Here is a 14223-nt window from a genome sequence, read left to right on the forward strand (position 1 = left end):
ATGTGATGGCCACTATAACAGCAGGTGTAAATAGCGTCCAGGATTGAATACCGCCCTTAATCAAAAATGATTTACATCTAAATGTAGATGAGCCTCAAAGCAGTTAGGAAGACCTACTATACATGTTAAAGAGCATAGGTGCCGATTCTGTGGGTGCTCAAGGGCCTGAGCACCCACGGAAATTGATGAGCACCCACGGGCCCGAGTCCCGCTGCTGCGCTGCCATATTAACTTGCTAATTTGCGGCTGCAGCACCCACATCGCCAGACCCGCCACCTGGGAAACAGTATGCCGGGAAGAGTCAATTCTGTCCGCAGAGTACCTGCACTGTGGGGGCATTTATGTACCTGCACTGTGGGGCATTTATGTACCTGCATTGTGGGGGCATTTATATATATGGAACTCTGTTGCCATAATTTGAATATTGGGGACAACTGTGCTCCGTAATATAAATTGGTATTATTTTGTGGCCACACCCCTTTCCCATGAAGCCACTCCTCTATATTTTTGGCTTGAGCAACCACCAGCAAAAACATAAATCGGCACCTATGTTAAAGAGAAGACACTGGTACATGCCAGGGCTAGTTCATGTATTGTGTTTTACACATGGTTCTATAAGAGTGGCCATGAGAAACCTTATTTAAAATGCATATAGCATTTATCGTATGACCAATGCAGGGAGATTATTTCATTTTAATGTATATACCTTTGATTTCTTTTTTTTTACCCTAAAAAGCAAATGCTGCATTACGTGGGTTAGGTGAAATCAGGGATATCGCTAGCCTTTTCAGGGAGCCAGGGAGATCGCTACTATTTCAGTGAGTCACCTGCAGAATGCAGGAGAGTAGGCAACTAGGCATCAGGGGACAACTGTTGTATAAAAAAAGAGGAAAAAGATGGACCAACCTGAATAGGTTGGAACTTGGGGCGCATTGTATGGGCTGGATCTCAGCAGCTGCTGAAAAAAGCAGGATAGTCAGTCCTGCATAAGCAATATATACAACCAACAAGAAAGATTAGCAGCACTGGGTACTCAAACTTTTAATTACCTTCAGGGTCGGCTCTACCACTAGGCAGCTTTAGGCAGCTGCCTAGGGCGCCAGGATAAAGGGGGTGCAACCAAGTCTGCCTAACAAAAAATCAAGGCTGTTTGTGATGATCCTTGTTGTACTTAAAGCAAGTAGTTGCTGTGGGACTTCTAAGACCTCACCTCCATACTTTCTCTTGAGGCATACTTCCCTACTTTGCTACCCCTCTTCCTTGTACTCTGTTGTGGGTGGCAAAGGGGAGGGTGCTGGGGGCCTCCAGGGAAATCAGGGAACTTGCCCACCTTCCTGGGGGGCTTCTAGGATCTCTAAATTTTTGGGAGTCTCCCCGCCATTCCAGAATCTTAGGCAAGTACGCCTTAAAGGGTTGGAAAATGGTTATTGGTGGCAGTATGGGGGGTCTGTGGTGCGGCAGTAGGTTGATGCTTTGCCTAGTGTGCTGAGAAGCCTTACACCAGTCCTGGGTACCTTGAGTGGAAAAATTATACACAATTGGATGGACTTCACAATTTTTAATAATAAAATTACACACTAATATAAACAATATAAAAACCTATTGACAATATTGCAAATAAGGAAATAATCCACCCCCACTTCCAATAAGGGAACAATGGACTGGTAGTCGATTCCTAGTTATACCCTAATATGGAGAACTTGAATGGAGAAATTCAGGGCTTAAAGTGGTCATGCAGAGATGGGAGAACTCATTTCTCTATGCCACCTAATTACCCTCCTTCCCCTACCCCCATTAGGCACAGACAGGGCCAGTGCCAGAGGTTTTTAGCATCCCCCTGCAAACTTTTCTGTGAGAATTACTGTGCAGGGCCAATGTGGAGGTGAAAATGTTCCACCTCACCATTAGAGGTGGTTCCACCCCGTTCCCCCTCACTTTAACCCCTGGAGAAATTATATTTACCACCCCTGGGTACTCTCATCAGAGAGTATTCTCTGCCGAGAATACCCAGGGGTGGTAAATATAATTTCTCCATTCAATTTCTCCAATTGTTCCCTCATTGGAAGTGTGGGTGGAATATTACCTTATTTGCAATATTGTCATTAGGTTTTTATATTGTTTTTATTAGTGTGTCATTTTATTATTAAAAATTGTGAAATCCATCCAATTGTGTATACATTTATCCACTCAAGGTACTGAAAGTTTGAGTACCCAGCGCTGTTAATCTTTTTTGTTGGTTGTATATACAACTGTTTTATACTATTTTATAGTGCATTACATTTAGTATTTAGTATTAGTTGCACTGATTTTTAGCCGCCTGTACACAGACTTTTGTTTTAGACTGTCATTAATGTTGTATTCCTAGATAGAAAATCACTCTACTCAGAGGAATTCTGGGCTCTATTTTTCCAAGGGAAAAACTATAGAGTAGGAGGGCCAATCGCAAATTCACCAACAATGGAGACTTCTGATCAGCCAACAGCATACACCGCTCCACTACAGTAATTTGACTGTTGCAATTGTAGCTGCTCTGACACTTACAGTAAGTGGTAGTAGGACTGCTGTAAAGATTTTCTGTAAATATTTAAAAAAATCTGGATTTCACAAAGAGGGCTGATCTTTCACCACTTGCTTTAAGCCCTGTAATTGGGACTTCAATGCCAGCCTATCTGCATTACTGTGCCTATAAAGCATGTGGCAACGTTTAGATACTTTGTAGCAACATTGCAATAGGATGGCAGTGTACCCTTTGCCATACACTCCTCTTAAACGGGATGCAGTCAGTATCCCGGCGGTCGGAATCCCGGGATACCATTGGGACCTACCTAACCGTGGACACCTAACTACATCTTGAAAGACCACAGCACCATCTTTGGGAGTCCCAGCTCCGGGTGTCTCCCCTACTCTGGACGGTGACTCGGCCCACATTCCAACTCGGGCCTTGAGTCCCAGGGAGAGAAACAATACACCCCAATCACGTGTCTACAGGTGGACGGTAACCCCATTTCATTTACTGCACTTGCAGTTTATATGATTCCAATTCCAGGCTTAATAGGAACGGACAGTCCCCCATTGCTATCCATCCCCCAGGACTTACCCCTTATATTTTACCAGCATTATTTTGGTCTCATTACTTAATAAAATGTATTTCTTTTAAACTGTACAATCAGTCCAATCCTTACTATTTTTATGTTATTTTAAACTGATCACATTTGTTTTAGCCAGCGCTGCTACCCCCTTTTTTCCCTTTGCCTACCTAGTGTACCTACCTAGTACATACTAGGCTGCTATATATAATTTAATTAGAAAATAATACTTGTGCTGCGTGGGACTGTAAAAAATAATTCCATGCTCCTGGTGCACTGACCTGTGCCACTGAGTGCCACTGCCAAGCAGTACCTAATAATAAAATTAATAATTATAAATTCTGCTGGTGCACATATACTAGTATTGCTGACTTATCTACCTGTATTGTGCCTAGTACTGCCTTATCTACCTGTCTGGTGCCTAGTACTGCCGTATCTACCTGTCTGGTGCCTAGTACTGCCGTATCTACCGCTGCAGTGCCACTCTTACATGAGCCACGTGTTTGTGCCGCACACTTGTGTGGCTTAGCATAGTTATCCAGCTACCTCGGTGCAACCTTTTGCCCTAAAAACAATGTTGTGAGGTGTGAGGTGTTCAGTATAGGCTGGAAATGAGTGGAAATGAATGTTAGTGAGGTTAATATAGCATAGGAGCACATCCCTAATTATTACGTAGTGCATTAGGCATTGAGAAACACCAAACAAAAGATGCAGCAAGGTATGAACAAACCTGAAATATACCAGCAGCAGTCTCAGCCAGGACTTTTTGCAGCCATGGAATTACAAAAAAAAAAAGAAAAAGCTATATTTTGGAGTAACTAACCCGTGTTGAGTAACACTTGGCCAACAGAGGGAGTGTGTTTATGCTGGACCTCGTTCATTCAGTGCATTCTCATAGTGCTTTGCAGGAGATTATAGTCATGGAGTTGGCAAAGAAAAAGAGTGTGGTGGGTACCGTGTGGGGGTATCCTCCAAGGGGCGCAAGATATGTGCTGTTTTTTCTGTGGCAGCAGCTGCACTAGCGGGCTAGTTAAACCCGATAAAGGGTACAATGGAAAAAGGGGGTGGAACACGTGGTTCCGTGGCAGCGCTTGATTTAAAAAAAAAAAATCTTTTTAAAGGACTGGATGATCCTTACAAATTATTTAATGAATATACATTAAAACAAACTGTGTTTACAGTATAAAAGGGGGTAAGGGGTACATGAAATTTCACATAAGATAAAATAAATTGAGTTTAAAATCACTCTGCATGCTAGTATATTTACCACTCCATGCACGTTGGTAAGAGTGTTGGTGGCAGTGAGTCTGAGCCAAGGTGGTGATGAGCCTTTTGAAACATGGGGTATAGGTTTCTTATACACCAAATGTATCCGAGTAGGGTCCTCTCTAGTTGGTGACTTGGAAGCTGGAGTTTTCCGTGGTCACTGGAGGTGGTCTCCCGTGGTGTGGCCCCCTGAGGGAGCGACCTGATTTCTCCTCCCATGCACTCTCAGGCCACTAGGAAGGCCAGTAACTGGTAACCCAAAGCCGCTTTCCCATACTGTTGGTGCAAAGTGCTTATTCCATTTGTCTGTGCTTGCAACCATCCCTTATTGTCTTTCCATGTCTACTCACCTTTACCTGCCCCTTACAGTACAGTATATATATGTAGAGGTGGCTTTTATGTGTTGCGTGTGCTGTCCTCGTATAGATCTGCATGGATTCATGGGGTCTCCCAAGTCATCTCCTGGTGTTCGATTGCCTTATCCACAATCATTCACAGCAAGAGTAAAAGACTTGGATGGAGGCCCTTGCATCAATGAAGGAACGAAGTGAAGACACACACATTGTGCATAACCACAATAGCCCTTCCTGTGTTTGGAAAAGGTTGTCCCATGTATATACTAAATGCATTTACTGGTTATGTACTGGTATTGGGGGGGGGGGGGGGGTATTCAGACCTGATCACTGAGCTGCCAATTTGCAGAGCCTTGCGTTCAGGTAATCACCACCCAGAGTGAAATAAATCCCTGTGCAAGGCTTGCGAAAATTACGCCTATCTGTGATATATCTGCAAATCCTTACGCAAGCCGCTCACCATCTAAGGACTTACTCGGCGGGTGCAAAAATCAATCAACACTTAATTCTGCAAAAACAACTGATGGATCAAAATCTGGTCAGTTCTCCAGGTAAACCATCATGCACACATTTTTCATTTAATAAATGTGATTTTTATTTATTTACTGTCTTGCTATAGATCCTTTCAGAAAAGTAGCATGCTAGCTGTGATAGAGCTGGTACTACATGTAAAAATCAATGGTTCTGTCTATAAAAGATAATTAAATCATAGGATCATGATGTGTAGATTAACTGTACAGTGTGATGCTGATAAATGATGTGTCACCGTATACCACTGGTGGCCAAACCTGTCCTCAAGAGCTACCAACAGTTCATGTGTCTCAGGCAACCTATGGATCTATAGTAGGAATGAAAGCAGCAGGTTTGAAAATGTGACAGTTAGTAATGACTACAGCTGTGCACCAGCTAGGTGATATGGGGAATGTGACAGTTAGTAATGACTACAGCTGTGCACCAGCTAGGTGATTTGGAAAACATGGACGGTTGGTAGATCCCAAAGACCGGTTTGGCCAGCCCTGCTTCATACCATACATAGACTGTGTATTACAGTCTGCTCCAAGTGTACAAAGATATAAGAGCACAAGCTATATTTTGGGGAATATGAGTCATGGGAGAAATCTGTTTGACAATTAGGAATTTTTCCTACCAATATTCTTCAAAGTTTGTGTTACGTTGCGTTCCCAACCCTATAACAGTAGGATCCCCCGAGGATAGGTTGACAGTTTTGTTTTTGTGTCTAGTTTTTAGAATTTTAACTGTTTAAATAAAAAAATTTGGTACTTGTTTCCTAGCACGGCCACAATCGCATTGATCTTGTGCCCTTAACAGTGGTATGCGATGTCCCCCGACGCGATGGACCCGATTTCCCATTGAAATGCATTGAAAAGTAAAAAAATCGCGTCGGTCGCGTCGCATGCGGCTAAATAAGCATTAAATGGTCCCGACGCGATGCCCGCGATTTCCCATAGGGAACAATGTTAAATGGCTCAATTTACCCAAATCAACAGGGAACAATGTTAAATGGTCCAGAAACCCCCCAAAACACCCCTGAACAGTGAAATGGCCCCCCAAAATTAGTTAACGCCACCCCACGATCAACGTGAACCCGAAGCGTGGCGAGCGCAGCGAGCCCGCGAGGGGCGGCGGTACGCGTCCTCCGACCTTTTCATACCCCCACTATCCACGTCGTCGTGGAGTTGAGAATAGAATAGTGTGGCGAGCGCAGCGAGCCACCGAGCCCGAAGCGTGGCGAGCGTAGCGAGCCCCGCGAGGGGACGCGGATACCTTCACAGGTAAACGCGTCCCCTCGCGGGCTTCACAGGTATCCGCGTCGCCATGGACACCTGTGAAGCCCGCGAGAAGACGCGTATAACTGTGAAGGTATCCGCGTCCGCTCGCCACGCTTCGGGCTCGGTGGCTCGCTGCGCTCGCCACACTATTCTATTCTCAACTCCACGACGACGTGGATAGTGGGGGTATGAAAAGGTCGGAGGACACGTACCGCCGCCCCTCGCGGGCTCGCTGCGCTCGCCACGTTTCGGATTCACGTTGATCGTGGGGTGGCGTTAACTAATTTTGGGGGGCCATTTCACTGTTCTGGGGTGTTTTGGGGGGTTTCTGGACCATTTCACATTCTTCCCTATTCATTTGGGTAAATTGAGGCATTTAACATTGTTCCCTATGGGAAATCGGGGGCATCGCGTCGGGACCATCGCATGCGATTTTTTTAGCACGCATGCGATGCGACCGATCAGATTTTTTACCTGCGATGCACAAGATTAGAATCGGTGTGGCCATGCTAGGAAACAAGTACCAAAAATTTTTTTAAACCCGTAGAGTTTTAATTTGTATTAATTGTAAAACAAATCCCAGGACTTGCATAATATATATACTCAATATTTATAAATAAATGATTCTAATGTACCAATTAAAAACATTTCAAAACTGTTCTAGCCCGCAAAGCATTTTACTTGTACAGCTACAGAAGAAAAACATAGTTAAACAAGAGATTTTAGGAGAACCCCAGGATAATACCTCCCTGCACTGTTTGAATTCACTACAAAGAAAACAGACTGAAAGTAGAACATTTGGGTAGAACGTATTAGGTTTTCTGCTCAGCAGTTGTTGTTTTACAGAGTCTGCCGTATTCCCTGGGCTAGAAAACATATTTTGTCTTATCAATGCTTTGGGCCATATGCATAACTAACTTAAAGGTATCATTCTGGGACATTAAGGCAGCTTATTGGATATAAAAATTCACCTTTTCCACCCTTGATGTTTACTCATTCAATTGTTCGGTGATGTCATCGGGTTAGTTGGAGGTTTGGGATACTCAAATATTATTAGGCTAATTAATGGATTTCTAAACTATGTATAGATTAAAAACTATTAAAAATTAATTTGGGAAATGACTCTTTCTGCATTTCTGGTACAGTGTCTATTAGTTTCTTAGCTAACAAGACTGGAGATGTGTTTGTTGTGAAATGTGCAGTCTTTAAATGATATAAGGATGGCATTGTAGCATAGCGGTAGAAGTAGCGATTGTGGGTGGTGGGGGTCAGTGGTGGCGGCAGAATTGTTTAAAACACTGGGCAGCCCTCTAATTGACTGATCTCTCTCAGCCAATCAGAGGGCTGTCCAGTTTTTTAAACAATTCTGCCGCCACTGCTGACCCCCCCCACACACGCTACTTCTAGTTATATGCAACAATGCCGCCCTCTTCCAACACCCGATGTGCCATCTCAAGATGCTGAAAGGGGGCACTTTTTGCACCACAAGAAGTGATCGGGTTCGATGGTTCGCTGGACATTGCACTTAGATGTGTATTGTGTATGGGTAGCATAGTAAAGAGCAATGTAAACATGAGTCACTAGAGATGATCATAATAAACCATCAGCACATACTTACCTATTTTGAAAAAGCATGTCAGGGAGATTGTGTACGGGCACCTATAAGAACAGACATGTACTGCCATATCCGAGACTTAGGGGGTATTCTAACCGGGATTCTGACTGTTGGAACGTTCCGACAGTTGGAATACCGGGCCGTTTTCGCTCTGTGGGGGCATTTATGTACCTGCACTGTGGTGCATTTATGTACCTGCACTGTGGGGGCTTTTATGTATATGGAACTCTGTTGCCATAATTTGAATATCGGAGACAACTGTGCTCCGTAATATAAATTGGTATTATTTTGTGGCCACACCCCTTTCACATGAAGCCGCTCCTCTATATTTTTGGCATGAGCAACCACCAGCAAAAACATAAATTGGCACCTATGTTAAAGAGAAGACACTAGTTCATGTATTGTGTTTTACACGTGGTTCCATAAGAGTGGCCATGAGAAACCTTATTTAAAATGCATATAGCATTTATCGTATCACCAATGCAGGGAGATTATTTAATTTTAATGTATATACCTTTGATTTCTTTTTTTTACCCTAAAAAGCAAATGCTGCATTACGTGGGTTAGGTGAAATCAAGGATATCGCTAGCCTTTTCAGGGAGTCAGGGAGATCGCTACTATTTCAGGGAGTCTCCTGCAGAATGCAGGAGGGTAGGCAACTATGCATTAGGGGACAACTGTTGTATAAAAAAAGAGGAAGAAGACGGACCAACCTGAATAGGTTGGAACTTGGGGCGCATTGTATGGGCTGGATCTCAGCAGCTGCTGAAAAAAGCAGGATAGTCAGTCCTGCATAAGCAATATATACAACCAACAAGAAAGATTAGCAGCACTGGGTACTCAAACTTTTAGGTACCTTCAGGGCCGGCTCTACCACTAGGCAGCTTTAGGCAGCTGCCTAAGGCGCCAGGATAAAGGGGGGTGCAACCAAGTCTGCCTAACAAGAAATCAAGGCTGTTTGTGATGATCCTTGTTGTACTTAAAGCAAGTAGTTGCTGTGGGACTTCTATGTGGAGGTGAAAATGTTCCACCTCACCATTAGAGGTGGTTCCACCCCGTTCCCCCTCACTTTAACCCCTGGAGAAATTATATTTACCACCCCTGGGTACTCTCATCAGAGAGTATTCTCTGCCGAGAATACCCAGGGGTGGTAAATATAATTTCTCCATTCAATTTCTCCAATTGTTCCCTCATATTTGCAATATTGTCATTAGGTTTTTATATTGTTTTTATTAGTGTGTCATTTTATTATTAAAAATTGTGAAATCCATCCAATTGTGTATACATTTATCCACTCAAGGTACCTAAAGTTTGAGTACCCAGCGCTGTTAATCTTTTTTGTTGGTTGTATATACAACTGTTTTATACTATTTTATAGTGCATTACATTTAGTATTTAGTATTAGTTGCACTGATTTTTAGCCGCCTGTACACAGACTTGTTTTAGACTGTCATTAATGTTGTATTCCTAGATAGCAAATCACTCTACTCAGAGGAATTCTGGGCTCTATTTTTCCAAGGGAAAAACTATAGAGTGGGAGGGCCAATCGCAAATTCACCAACAATGGAGACTTCTGATCAGCCAACAGCATACACCGCTCCACTACAGTAATTTGACTGTTGCAATTGTAGCTGCTCTGACACTTACAGTAAGTGGTAGTAGGACTGTTGTAAAGACTTTCTGTAAATATTTAAAAAAATCTGGATTTCACAAAGAGGGCTGATCTTTCACTACTTGCTTTAAGCCCTGTAATTGGGACTTCAATGCCAGCCTATCTGCATTACTGTGCCTACAAAGCATGTGGCAACGTTTAGATACTTTGTAGCAACATTGCAATAGGATGGCAGTGTACCCTTTGCCATACACTCCTCTTAAACGGGATGCAGTCAGTATCCCGGCGGTCGGAATTCCAGAGAAATCGAAATCCCAGCGAAATCGAAATCCTGATGCCGGAATCCCGACCGCCGAAATCCCGGCACTTTGACCCTCTATGGGTTTCCACAACACCCATAGAGGGAGAATATATTAGTGGGCGAGAGCAGCAAGCCCACAAGGGGGGGGGGGGGGCGATCCATGCCCCCCTTGTGGGGATTTCGGCGGTAGAGATTTTGACCGCTGGGATTCCGATCACCGGGATTTCATACCGATCCCCCTTAAACCTGTGACATCATGATGTCGTTTTGATTTCACACCTAGGGGACAGGGCCTCCATCTCTGGGAATCAGAAAAGCTATGCACAGTGCTGGGTGCCAGCCTAGAACATCCCTTGCAGGGTTCCCGTGCCATGGGGCACCCTGTGTGACTGGACTGCTCGAACACCTCTAGTTATACCATACTTTGTAGGGATGGTCATATACCAGTGTTGGATGCTAACCATCAATTATATTCTTCCTATTATCAATGGTGTTACCAATTGTAGAGGCCCAATGGCAAAGGCCTATTGCTTTTCTGCATGCACGACTGTAGCCTTACTCCATTTGCGCACGTATGGACCTGGTCCATCCATGGTTTAACCGTCTCTAGTTTCCCCAGATAGCTATCCATGCAGTGCGCAACCCTAACACTTTGTTCTACAGTGCACACCCTGGTAATCTGTGACATTACTGGGTACAATCTACTGTATAGCGGATAGTGAGAGCAATTCAGAGCAGAGGGGAGAATATGTATATGTCCCCTGTACCTTAGGAGTAATAAATCACTTGTAATATCCACACAGGTTTGGAGAGATTTTCTTTTATATATACACAGCGCCTGATGTCTTCAGAGTATGATTTGAGTTGACGGTGCTAATGAGGTGTGCTTCAGGACATCGTCATCCTTCAGGCAAGCATCGGAGCGTGCCATTAGTCTCAGAGCACAGCACTCCATCTGTAATGCAAGCTAACTTGCCAGCTAGCATTAGATCACTATGGCAAATGGATTAATATTGCTTAGGTGCAGGAGAGACTTGGACCTCCTACATCTGCAACCGTTTGTCCCTCTCTACATATATAAGAAGATAACAAAATAGGTAAACTAATGCTATTATTATTATTATTATTATTATTATCAGAATATAGAATTTTTGCAAATTAGTTGTAAAAGATGGAATGCAGTCCCATTGTTGGCAAACACAATGCCTACTTTGAAGAAGTCAACATTGTTGATTGGTAGACAGAGATGTCAACATTTTTCAAAGTGTCAACATTCTTTAGAATGTCAACATTCAGTTTAGAAAAAACAGCAAAGGGTTATGGGAAGCAGGCTGCGCATAGAATTGCAACTGTGGGTCACCAGACTACCAACCCAACATATACTGTACTGGATCACCAAGGATAGCTCTGAAGTGTGTTTCCATCTTTTGTGTACAGACTGTGGAACGCAGTCCATTTCAGAGAGATACATGGTGGTGCTCCACCTTAAAGGATTATCCATCCCAATAATAACAATTGAAGAGAAGCAGGCACTCACCAGCACTGAGAACGTGCAAAAGCAACAAAGTTTATTCATCAATTCATCTGTTGCTTTTGCACGTTCTCAGTGCTGGTGAGTGCCTGCTTCAAAATGTCTCTATCACACTCAGGCCAGTATTCAATGCATCAGATTCACAGTAGTTTACAGCAAATCTGGCATTTATCCGGGCGAACGGCGAAACTTTCCTCTGAAAAAACGATTCTCCCTATTAAATGGAGACAATTAGCTGCAAGTGAACAGCGAATGTCTACCGATTCGCCATATGCAATTCGCCGCGAATGGCCGGTGGTTTTCAATGGGGTTTTTAGTCAAATGCGCAGAGAGTGTATTCAATGCTCAAATGGAGAACTGCTTTCTCCAGTGATTTTCGCCATGATTCACCGTTTTGCATTCCTCGTCTTTTTTAGGAGAACTGGAATGGGATCTTTTAAAATAAAGGGGTCTTAATTTTTTTTTGGTGTAAAAAAATCTGATTTTTTTTTCTGTGAAGGGGCATGCTATTCTTATTCATGTGTTTGCAGCACATGAATATATATTTTATTTTATTTCTTACAATTTTTTTTTTACACATTCGCCAGCAGGGAGCCGGGATCAGCTCATTTATATTCATTTATTCACTGCACACTGGTCCTGATCATTAAATATGCAGGATCGGGATCAGTGAGTGCAGCGGCTCCTTATCTCAGTCCCCTGCCAGCTCTCTTGGGGCTCTCCCTGTGTCCCTGCCAGCCCTACTTCACCCCACAGTGTCCAGCGCAGGCAGGGAGGCTTCCATCTCCCTGCCTGCCACCGTCCCCCGGCTCCCTGCGGCATTCGCTGGGGGGGGGTTAAAATTTGCCGCCAGGGGCAGCGAGCCCCTGAGGCGTTGAATAGGGGGTGAGGACGGGCTGGCAGCGAATGCACCAGCCCTCCGGAACCCGGCGATTGTGCAGCTATTCCAAAACAGGATTCGCTGCACAGGACGAATTAGGACATTGAATACCTGCCTTACACAGTAATGCAAGGTGCAGTTATGTTGAACACTCCCAATAGGTATGAACTTGCTTAAGCATTAAATATTTAGATAACAGGGTGTCAGCTTAACCCTGACAGATTCAAGCGGTGGTGATGCACCATAATTTAAAATGTATAAAACAAAGTGTAGGATATTTATTTTTTCAATGGATCTGAAAAAATATTCTACTGTCGCAGCCACTGGATTTACAGTATACTGAGATGCCTACCGGCAGCATTACAAATCTAGACACAGCATAGGATGCACCAAAGATCATCTGTGCAACCTTACTGTATGGTTGCTTGGAATGTCTGTCATAAGTAATCCGCCAGAGCCATTGTAACTGAGTACAAGGTCATAACACACCAGCATTTGACTTGCCGCCCCCTATTACATCCAACAAACACTAGCTAACTGTCAATCATTCTGCACTGAAACAGTGGTTGCATACTTTTGAAAACTAGAATTAGGGAGTTACAGACCTCATATGGGTGAGTCTATGATTAAATGCTTGTTGTTGTGAGACATTTCTATATAACAATACTGTATATTTTGAAAAGTTTTGATACTAACATTGCTGCCTGCAATATGGAGTTTCTTGTTTGCAGTTATATATACACTGTTATAGTTCTTTTGTTGACACCCAGAACATTATACATGATTAATGTGACATCTATGCAATCAATTCCCAATGCAATCTGACCTTGTGTGAATTCATCCCTAAACATATAAGTATGTTTTCAGCATATTAAATGGTATTTCATTGTTAAGTGTGGACTGTCTGCAACTTGTAGGCACTACCTGTATTTATTGGAAGTGCTGTTTTCCATACCATTATATCACTAGCCAAATCAGTATGGACATGATATACTCTAGTTAAATTAATGTGTTTAACTAAAGAAATATTACTAGCAAAAGTAATTTATTCTAAGTCCCTCACTAGTAGCAGCAGCCTGCTGTGGATAAGTGCCCACCAGCACAGATATGTGTTATCATGTGCTTCTGTCTCTATCATGTCTGGGTCTTCCACAAGGGAGCAATAATGTAAGTTGTCAGCAAACTTCTGAATAGCTACAGAAAATCACAGCAAAGAATCTCCTTAGTGTCACACCTGGCAGAATCAGAAGAAATCAAGAGATTAGAAGTACAATGCAGGGCAGCAGGAGATTTATGACTGAAATAGGAGCCTCCTGCAGAATGCAGAAGGGTAGGCAACTGTAATTGAAACCCTCATTGCGAACGCCATCAGGATGCATGCGCAGGGCAAGTCAGAGCATTTACAGCATTTGCAAACATTGGCATTGCTACCACCTGTTAAATATGCCACTGAAAGTTCATTGTCAAGTCTTTTGATATAACTGTCCTACAAATTGTTACAACTAATCTCTAAGTGATCTTATTTCTAAACATGAAATACACTGTAGAGTCTAGATTGCAAACATTATTGGTTGAAAATGCAATCCGGATTGGTATGCCTTTAAAAATAGTAGTGCAGAGCAAGCAGAGTACAAATGCTTTACGTAGCTGAGAGCTTTGTTCAAGTAAATGTTAGCTGATAACTAGAAAGCAAAAGAGACCTGATGATGCTAGAAAGGGCGAGGTGAATCTCACAGGGGAATAAATTGTTGAACAATAATGATCTTGGCTGTGTTTCCTGCTCGCAGGC

The 14223-nt window shown here is 43.1% G+C and overlaps 1 protein-coding gene across 5 annotated transcripts in view; it reads right to left on the minus strand.

Moving 5' to 3' along the window:
- The window catches only part of LOC146035903 (5-hydroxytryptamine receptor 2A-like), a 556425-nt gene that overhangs the window by 63669 nt on the left and 478533 nt on the right, over positions 1–14223 (minus strand). The gene's annotated exons all lie outside the window — the stretch shown is intronic.

The sequence above is a fragment of the Crinia signifera genome, chromosome 9, assembly GCF_055691185.1.
Source record: "Crinia signifera chromosome 9, ASM5569118v1, whole genome shotgun sequence".
Taxonomy (NCBI): Eukaryota; Metazoa; Chordata; class Amphibia; order Anura; family Myobatrachidae; genus Crinia; species Crinia signifera.